Here is an 11,574-nt window from a genome sequence, read left to right on the forward strand (position 1 = left end):
GACAGACGAACAGACAGAGATTATGTTACTTTATTATAAGGATTAGTTGCCATGCCTCTAAAGGCTTCTCGGGGCACTTAGGGTAAGTGAAGATTCAGGGGTTAATTAACTCTCCACGTTAAATTCTAGTTTTAAAAAGATAAGTAAAAAAAAATGTGGGTTTTTTTTCTACCCCAGCGGTTATTTCATTTGGGAGGTTGGAGGTATCCTCTCCCAAAATAGTTCTTAACCTTCGCTACACACAGACAGACAAGCAATCATCCTTATACTTTTATACAAAGATATATTTTAATTCTTTGATTTAAAGTTTGTACTAAAAAATATTAAATTAAGTAACAAATCTATTACGTTTTTTTCTATTTAGATATCTATATAATAATAAGTAATGATGTAAATTACTTAAAAACATTAATCCATTAAAATAAGAAACCAAATAAAATTAATTCAGGGAAAAGGGACAGTGATTTAGAGAAACAACTCAAGGTGAAAATTTCCCCACGCCCACTTCCCCCCTCCTCCTTCTAACTTACTTCCCTTTAGTTACAGGACAAAATTAGTTCAACATTACTCCACAAAAATATTCAAATAAAATTAATTTATGAATCACGGCCCCTAAAAATTAATAAAACTGAAAAATCTACGTAATCCTTTTACTTTTCAAGCTAAGCTATTTATCTGCCACTACCTAATCCTTCAAATTAAGAGTCCCCCCTAAAGGAGCAGACACTTGTATCATAAAAAAAAGAAGTCTTATCATGAATTAATAACTATTTTTCGCCATATTTTCAATTATTTTATACGGAATTGTATAATTATGTAAATAGATCAAAGATTTTTAATCCAGCTTTTTACAAAAAGTTGGAGGGTTCTTTATAGGTTTCCTAAAAATTGTAATCATCATTCAATGACGCTTATGATAAATAGGTAAGTCTTAAAGGAAGTAAGATTTCTTTATTTGATGATGTTTTCATTTGATTTCTAACAAAATTAAGTTTTCAAAAGACAAACCTTTCAAGTTTTAACATAATCTACCACCATAAAAGTTAGATTATTTCCATATCTTTGTTAAAAAAGGACATACATGTAACTAGCAAGCAATTACAAAAAAAAACATTAAATATTTAACTTTAATTTTTATAAATTTTACTTTTTACATTTACTGATTTGATTGAGAGCCTTAGTTTTTATATTATATATTTGGCCTGTACAAGGAGGTTAGTTATCTAGAGTAGTAGCCTTTAGTTGAAAAGGATAAATAGCCTTTCAAATTAGCAAGCAGAGCAAATGTTAAACACAAGTAATGACTTTATGTTTTTGATTGTAGCTAATTAAGTTGAAGATTTATTATTAAAAACTCACAATAACAGATAAAAACTTAGGTGTTAAAAAACACAGGAAGTAAAAAAGGTATTGAACTTCCTTTCACAGTTGAAATCATAGTTTTTTCGTTGTTGTTGCATATAATCGAAGTTAATTTCTCGAATGTACCTTGTTGAACGAGCAAAGATTATAGGTTATACTGAGAACTGGGAAGTAGCCCTATTGGGCACCACAGGCACAGCAACCCCCGCAAGTATAGATAAAACTACCCACCCATTTTTATAAATGAAAAAAATAAGAGTCAGGTGGGGGAGGGGGGTCACTGATCAGTGAACTATATCATGATTCTAATAGATTGTTGTTTTATTACGCTACAAGTTTCACTTTATTATAGTACATGATAATCTGGTGTAGGATCTAAGTAATAATAAGTCCATTCATGAAATGCATCAGATCCGAAATAAGAAAAGCCCGGCGAGATAGAGAAACTGAATGATTAGAAAATCATAGAAACAGTAATAAAATTTGACTGTTAGACAGAGCAACGGAAAATAATCTGTGTAGAACAACCTTTACACGCAAAAAAAACTAGAACATTTTTTATTTTATATATTGTAAATTAAATTTGTGGTAGATGAAAGAAATTACGATGAGAGAAATTTTTATTAATTATCTTTCTTCACATATTTCTAGGCAAAATCGCATAAATCGTCACTATTATTACAATTTTTACCCTAAACTCTAAAAAAAAATACTTTTTGAAAAACTCTAATAAAATATTATGTGTTTTTTTCTGTAAAATAAAAAAAAATTGGAAAGAGAACCCTTAAAACTGCCTTTGCAGGGAAAGGGAGAATATAAAATTAAAATGGGAAGTAGGGACAAGCATAGTGTTTTTGATAATAGCTTCCTCTTATCAAACTAATAAATTGTTTCTATTTAGATTTACTAGCGGGTGAGGATCCCATTTTAAATTTGAGTTTCCAAAGAGTAAAAAATTTAAAAAAAAATTTTGGGGGGGAGGGGAGTGAAGACAACCTCCCAAAAATAGTTGAAAACCTTCTCAGGACCTATAAGAAGCTTCACTGTAAAGGAGAACAATATCGGTTCAGCGCGAGATCCTTCAGGACAGACAAAAAAGTTTACTACTTTATATAATAGGATAAGTATATTTCAAAGTTTATTCTTTTTATCTGTCAATCATATCAAACACAGTTTACGTCATAGGCTAATTTTTAGCAAAAAAGCAAGCAAATACAAAGTAGAAAAAGCTATTTTATTTTATTATTTAATACTAGCGGCTACGCCCATAGAGGATTCTTCGGGCACATGAAGTGTTGGGGGTTTGAATTCGACACTCCCTTTTATATTTTAGTTTCAACTTCAAAAAGTAAAATCTCACTCTAATTTTTTGGGGAGGTTAGTTGCACCTCCCGAAAAAAAAATATGAGAAGCTACATTGTAACCATATCAGTTCAGCGGATAGCGAGAACTTGTCTCTTTTATCTAAGGATTTGATTTTGTGATAAGCGAAAAAAAAATTCATAATATTATAAGATTATTTGAGATGCAATCGGGGTCAAATTTTTAAAAGCGAAGCTTTTCTATAATTAGGGTCGGTCCGTCCGTCCGTACGTCCGTCCGAGATAGATAGCTTTTATTCGTTAATTTAGGCATGTTACAATTGTCCTATCGATTTTAAACTTTGCATGATGATTCCTGTAGTAGTTAGGTACGATATAGAAAGCGTAGCAACTCTATAATCATTACCAGAATTTCCGTATGTCCATTTTAAATATGTTCATTTTCTACTTTTTTAACAACAAATATTTATGTGATTTGATTATCCGTTTGATCTGATTTTTGGTATATTGATTCCTGGGACAACAAAAAACAATATTATAAGCAAAGCAACTCTATAGTCAAGTCCTAAAAATGTAAGTATGTCTATAAACATTATCCTGTATCAAGCAGTTTTTCAACAAATTTACTTACTATTTTGCTTCGACTCTTATACTTTTATATTCTGATTATTCAGTTTAGACACTATACAAGTGTTAATGTTCGTTTGTCCTACCGTTTCAGTGCTTCGCTTTTATGGATGTTGTCATCCTTGTTAAAATTAATCTATTCTAAATCCAGTGTTGAGCTTTGGATGGATGTAGAATATACTGGATATTAGGACAGGGGAAAAAATGGCGCCAAATTAGTTTGCTATTATGATACTCTTTTATTGGTCAGTCTGTTCCTATAGTAGGAGGGGAGGGGATGATTAAAAGGGGAGGGTGTAAGATCCAAGTATAAATATATCCATTGAGCTGTGTATAATTTATCTTTGATTAGATTTTCCTTTTTTTTTCTCTCTGTCTATCTGTCCAGGGATCTAAAGGGATAAGATAAGACAATGGCCGATAAATTGGAGTACATATCCAATGAGGATACACAAAATTACTACATCTGTTGATTACAATTAGAGTTTGAAACGTCTGGACAATCGACTTAATGAACCAATCTATAAAAAATTAAATAGAAGTCTCCAAAGTTGTTAAATCAAGAAATAAGAAAATGTTATTATAAAACTTTGGGGTCTAGCATGATAAACAGCCTAATGTCCCCTACTTCCCTGTTAATGTTTCTCTTTTTTTCTCGCTTTCTCTCTCTTTTTAAAAGCGAAGCTTTTCTTTAATTAGGGTAGGTCCGTCCGTCCGTCCGTCTGAGATAGATAGCTTTTTTCGTTAATTTAGGAATGTTAGAATTGTTCTATCGATTTCAAACTTTGCATGGTGATTCCTGTAGTAGTTAGATACGATTTAGAAAGCGTAGCAACTCTATAATCATTACCAGAATGTCAGTACGTCCATTTTAAACATGTTGATTTTTCTACTTTTTTAACATCAAAGTATTATGCGATCTAACTATCCGTTTGATCTGATTTTTGGTAAGTAGATTCCTGGGACAACAAAGACAATATTATATGCGAAGCAACTCGATAATCAAGTCCTAAAAATGTAAGTATGTCCAATGTCCGTAAACATTATCCTGTATTAAGCAGTTTTTCAACAAATTTACTTACAATTTTGCTTCGACTCTTATACTTTAATATTCTGATTATTCAGTTCTGACACTGTACAAGTGTTAATGTCCGTTTATCCTACTGTTTCAGAGCTTCCTTGTCTACTTATATCTATCACTATCAATATCTTATTATCTATTTCTTTCTCTTTCTCCCATTAATATTCTAAAATGCTTAAATTAACGGTAAGACCTTTTAGTTACGGACGAACCTCCCGTAAAATTATATAAAAGTTTTGATTTAAAAAGTTATTTCCCCACATTTTCTAAAAAACTATTTTAATAGTAAAAACATTAAATGATTTAAATTAAATAAAATTGTTGATTATATATATCCCTGTCCTTGTGATTGATAAATGACATCAAAATGCATAGAAATTAAATTTTCCAGTGACCTTACCCTCATTTATAAATTATCAGAGACACCGAGAGATATATTATTTCTGTTTTAATACTATTTCTCGTATTCATTCGAATCCGGTGGATAGGAACCGGTTCTCTTCCATACGAAAAAACCATGTCTAGCATCGTTTTATATCCAGCTTTCTATGAATATAAAAATGTACAATCATAAGATTTAAACCAGTTTTTTTAGCCAGTGCCTTCGGCACTTCGGGGCTAAAAAAAACTGGTTTTAATCTTAGAAGGGTATTACGTCGCCTTCCTAAATACATACAGACACACAAACATTGCTTGATAAAATATTTGTCCCCATTCCTGTAAATTACGGCAAATTCATAATTTTAAAAAGGATGGCAACATCCATAAAAGCGAAGCTCTAAAATAAGGCGGTAGGACAAACCTACATCATTACTTGTAGTGTGTCTGAGCTTGATAAGCTATTTTTAACCCAGAAATAAAAGCACAATCTATTTTTTTGTGTTTAGCAAATCAACTCATTTAATTAAGCACTAAGCTGATTTGTTATCAATATGATATGTAAGTGAAAGCCAATGGAATGGGTTTAAAAATGCAGTAGAGGTTTCTTCTCCAGAGGCGTGCAGAAGGGGGTACAATCCAACCCCCTTGTTGGAGGGAGGAAGGTGAGGTGGGAGTAGGGGGAATGCCTTGGCCTGAAACAGGCCCAACTCATTACTTACTCATGACGTTGGTTGGTTGTCTCAAACTATTAAGCAAGATTTGGTTAAGAGATACATCAAAATAAGATCTTGTATTTCGTCCTCTATAGATTATCCGAGGTTATGTCTTATACTAGATAACTAAAACACTGAATTCTTTCAACTTGTTCTTTTAGTGGAGACCTTAAATCATCAAGAGTATGGTAAATCGGATAACAAAAGTATTACATACTACTTACTACTTAGGGCAAGCCAGCAAAAGCCACACTATCCATGGCCAGTAATGCTTGGTTATTACTTAGAAGCTGCAGCCTTGTCGCACTATTTAAGTTCAGCTGCTTAATATACTGGCTAATTCCAACCGCACCCGACAGAATGTAAAAATCGTTTAAAAAACCAATGAACTTAGGCTCAGCTAGTAGAAATTTCAATTAAAAAGTAAAGATTATTTCCAATTTTGTTGACATCGAGGGGTCGAAGACCAAAGTCAACAAAACTGGTATGAAGCATAGTATAACACGATACAATACATTATTTTTCAGCCTCAGAACCAGTTTTAAACCAACGGATATTAATAAGATTCAAAGCCAATAGAAAATATTTTATTTCCAACTATATCAATGATGTTATAATTTAAAGTCTCCACTGAATATAAAAAAGCAATGGATTTATTATTACTTGGATCTTACAACAGATTATCATGTACTCTAATAAAGTAAAACTTTCACTAGCTAAAATAAATATTTCCCCCATCCATCCCCTTTACCCAATCCCCTCCCCTCCTACTGAATGAACGAACTGACCAATAAGTTTTGTCCATGTTAAAACCTAAATTTTTGACAACTTTTCCCCTGTCATAATATCCACGAATACTATATGTCCATTAATAAAACCTTCTCTAATTTTACGTAATAGCAATCTCTATCTACTTGAAAGATCTTAATACAATTCTTTAGAAAAGGTCAACACTGGGATTACAACAAAGTTTGTCCACTTGAAGAGACACTTCTCACTTCCAGACTCATGTTTGTCTTTGGCTCTACGAGGGACACAAAGCTGCCGTGGGTAGGATCTAATTATGTCAAGGGTGGTTTATATTTTTCATTACAGTCTCTCTACGTGATAAAAGACAGCGATTTTAAGGGATAAGACAATTAATAATAAATTGAATAACTTAAATGGTAATAATCAAAATTACCCTTCTGAAGATTTAAACATTGGTTGAAATTTGTGCACTGAAGTTTAAACTTTTTTCAAATCTAGTAAAAGTACCCAAAGTTATTGCCAACGAATCAAAGAAAGTGTTTATAAACTTTGGGGACTAGAATTCCGATGAGCACTTTTTTTGTGAAGTTGCTAAAGAACTAGCATGATATTTTTTTCTTTCTGGATTATTGCAGACCCACAAGACACCTCTAACGGCAACATCCACTTGACAGATTTAACTCTACACTAAGTAGGACATGTAAGTTGCAGGATAATAGATATTAGACTTATTTTTATAGATTGAGTCAAATTACTATTATTTATTTTGGTAAGCCTTTTTTTTAGAGCACTGTTGTCAATTACTGACCGCGTCATATGAAAGACATTTACAAATGTATCCTACATAAGAAAAACAAAGAAATTTATAGATATGCCCTGAAAATAGAAAAAAAATCCTGGGACCTATGATTTAGAAGGAGAAACATATATATCAGGCAGTTAGCGAGATCTTTTGTCGCAAAAAAATAGAAAGACATCCAATTTTATATATATTCTCATGTTTTAACTCAATTATATTATATTCATGAAATTATTAATCAGATTTTGTAACTATCCAAAAATGATGAATCATTTGATTTAAAATTAATTAATCTTAAGTTAAAACTTCAATAAAATAATTTAAAAAAATAATAATTTTAATTAAATTTGATAGTTAGGTCATGAAGAAAAATTTATACTATAGAAATTATAGCCCCTAAAGTTTTCTCTTAACACTTAAAAACAAAGATCAAAAGTGAAGCTCTGAAATCAAACGGTAGAACAAACGAACATGAACAATTGTAGAGTGTCAAAACATAAAGCATGATATTAATTTAAAGGTATACACAAAATTTTAAATAAGATATCTGAAAAATTGTGTAAATAAAGTATTCTGTTTAAGGACATAATTACATTTTTACTTTCACACTCAGATTAAGAAGATATGTAGCGATTGTAGAGTTGCTACGCTTTTCTACAGGAATCATCATCTAAAGGTTGAAATCGCTAGAAAAATTATAACGTGACAAGAAAAACTACCGAAAAAAGCTAACTGTGACGTCAATTACGTCATACGAGCGGAGATGCTGTCCATAACATTCAAACGCCATGGCCCAACAACCCAGGATAACCAAGGGGAGCCAAATGTCTCCTTTTCTCTCCAAACACCCGGGGTATTAGGTTAAGTAACACCCATCAGACACAACCCTTTGATTGCACAACCTTTGTCTGAGAAGTCATAAATGTGCATGGGTCAAGGCATTCCCCCCTAACCTAACTATTAATGTTGTGCACTTGTTATAGTAGCAGTAGGAACCATTTTTAACGTCTTTAGTTATGACGCGGTGTTAAGCCGAGATTCAAACCTATCACCTCCCAGACGAGCGAGTACGTTACGTGTTGAGCCACAGTTACGGATTGACGTACGGACGTATTTAAAACTAAATTATTTTAAATTTTCAAACTTAATCAAATGCTTTGTTTACATCCAAGATACACAAATAAATAACAAGTCTTATTCATATTGAAGCTATATGTAATATGTATTGTTTATTTTGTTCATAAAGTGCACTGTTCTATCTATCTATCAATGGCAAGGATATAGAATATATATTTTGTACAAAAAATCAGAGTTACGTTGAAAGTCAGGTTGAAATCCCCACTAATTATAAACAAAACTACCCATAATGTAGATTTAAATTATTAGTTGAAGAGTTTAGAACCTACTAATCAGAAAAATATCTAAATATCCTAAAAAATGCAGATTTCGAATAGAAATATTCTCTGAAAATTATAGAGGATTCTGTTTCTGAGGTCTTATTGGTAATTAAAACACGTTTCCTCACACACAACTACTCATTTACTTTGGAATATAGATTTTGTTAAATTTTAATTTAACTGTCTTTTTCAGGAATTAATTTTGTAATATTGAATTTTGATAATATTTGTGGATTGATTAATATATCATTATTTTGTAATAGTTTTAAGTATTTTACATCTATTAATTATTTGGGAATACACATTACACATAGACAAGAAAACTTATTATGATTTGAAAAAGTAATAATTTTAGTAAAACCCTTAGGTTGTAAACTTTCTATGTATATGATTTCTGTTATTCATAGAAATGAATATAGAATATACCTGGATATATTGACAAGGGAAAATTTTGACGTCAATATAGGTTGCTAACATGGAACTCATTTAGCAGTTAGTTCGTTCATCCAGTAGATGGAGAGAGGATGGGGTAAAGGGGTTAGATGGTGGGTATTGTTAGATTAGCCAGCTGCAAGTATCAGTTTATTATAGTACATGAAAATCTGGTGCAACATCCAAGTAATAATATATCGATTTTCATAGTTGGCAGTAAAGCTTCATTAACTACAGATTACCTTTACCTACAAATTGTTCACTTGCTATCTTTCTATCTCTTTATCATTCTAGTTATCTATCTATCTTCCTATATCTTTATACATCTGATTATTTATCTATCTCTTTATCCATCTAGTTATCTATCTATTTTTCTAACTAATCATCAATTTATCTATTTGATAAATTTCAGTATATATTTAAATTATCTATTTATGTTTCTATTTGTCTTCTAAAAACTAAAAAGTAGATTTGACTACCTTTATATCATTCTATTAATTCAATATTATATACTGGCGGCTATACTTGAGGTGATGGGAGGTAATTGTTTTCTAGGTGCGATTTCTCTTGGAGGATGGTGGTACCCTCCCACAAAATAGTTATAAACCTTCTAGGACCTATGAGAAGCTATATTGTAAAAGAGAACCATATCGTTTCAACTTTTAGCGAGATCCTTTGGTACAGACAGAAATACAGTTATCCTGTTATTTTTATAAAAGGATTTTTAAGTTTGATACTACCTCATGATTTTTACTTGAGTAATTATAGTATTTTCAGTTCCGAATACTGAAAAGAAAACAAGAGAAACACCTAACCTTGTAAAATGTTTTTTAAGTATATAAAAAAAACAGCTTTAATGTACAAATAATGGATAAAAGTATTTAATGGGTCTGTAAACACTATAGTTGACAAAATATTTACACAAATGAATATTTTGATCAGGACTAATATATACAATATACATTTATATGTATTTTCATGTTGACAAATTAAGCATGATCCATTAATTAAATTTCTAGACTTCGATGAATCGATATTAACATTGTTCATCTTTTTAGCAAAATAAAAGTTACATTTAAAAATATTAAAACTGGTAAAGGTTTTAGTGTACTCTGATGCTCGCAGCTGGCTAAAATAACGATACCCCCATGCACCACCTTTACACCATCCTCTTCTACTGGATGAACGAACAGACCAATTAATGAGTTCAATACTAGACAATTTTCCTCTTTCAATATATCCACTCATATCATATATCTATGAAAAGGTTAATCCCGTTCCCTCTTTAAGTTTCACACTCCTGTATGCGCTGCTTGAGCAGCAGCAACTAGTTTTTAATAAAATGTATCGTTTTAGTTTAAATTTTTTTCCAGATCGTGGAACCTAATTTTTACACATTTCAATTTCTAGTTGAACAAGTTTTATTATACCTATACCATGTATCTCATTGAAAACTTACTTAATACTTATGTGTATCGAGGTGCGGTAAAAAGGATTTATGAAAATAAAAGTAATAAACTCTAGACAAATCAGAATAAGGTTTTGTAAGAGTTTAAAAGGTATACTTTGACAAGTTAGGTATTCTTTAAACCGATTTATTCTTTAAACTAATCTAAATAATTTGACGACTTTCAAATAAATACTTAGGGTGGATAATCAAAGACTCGTTGTCGCCCTACTTTCCCGCAATGTCCCTCCCTCCCCACCCTCCCCCCCATCAATAAAAAGCTTGGGTATATCTTCAGTAAAATTTATAAGCAAAGCAAAAATGTTATTGTATTACGAGTAATGTCATTACATTTTGTTAAAAACCAGGTATGAAATTTTAACTCTATTACCTTTGGTGTGAGGAAAAAGGTGCTCATGCAAAAAAGTTTAATCTTGAAAGTCCGTATTTGAAAAAAAAGGCTAAAACCTGAAGATTCGGACAAGTCCTAATTATAGAAAGGTGCTTCTAAACTATTAAAATGAGGGGAGGGTTTCTTTGCTCGTCTAGGCACTTTGAAGGATAAGAACAATTATTATTTTCTCTAAAGTCTGTATAAATTTAATAGGAAAACGTATTAAACATCAATAAATCTGGCGTCATCCACTCTTTCCCCACTATCCTTCTAATATAAAGTAGTAAGTTTTTTTTGGCTGAATCTAAAGATCTCAGAAACTGCTAGTCCAAATCGATTATATTTTTCAAGAAAGCTTCGTAAATTTTTTGGGTAGTTTTCAGCTAAATTACTGACCTCTTTCGTATTACCCTAGAGGCTAGGGGCGAAGCAATTAGTTTCCTATAAGTTTACTTATGTGATTCTACACAGTTCAGTTTTGTTTATGTATTCACACCAAAAAAGGGGCTATTAACTAGATAAAGTACATTAGGCGGGAGCATTAACATAAAGATAAGCAAAACTATCCTCTCCTGACAATAGAGTTTTATAATAGAGTACTAATTATTAGGTTGGAACATTAACATAAAGATAAGCAAAACTATCCTCTCCAGACAATAGAGTTTTATAATAGAGTAATAATTATTAGAATGGAACATTAACATAAAGATAAGCAAAACTATCCTCTCCAGACAATAGAGTTTTATAATAGAGAAATAATCACTAGAGGAGAGCATTAACTTATAGATAAGCAAAAGTATCCTCTCCAGACAATAGAGTTTTATAATAGAGTAATAATTATTAGAATGGAACATTATCATAAAGATTAG

This window comes from Acartia tonsa, chromosome 2 (assembly GCF_053477335.1).
Source record: "Acartia tonsa isolate MP-2025a chromosome 2, ASM5347733v1, whole genome shotgun sequence".
NCBI lineage: Eukaryota > Metazoa > Arthropoda > Copepoda > Calanoida > Acartiidae > Acartia > Acartia tonsa.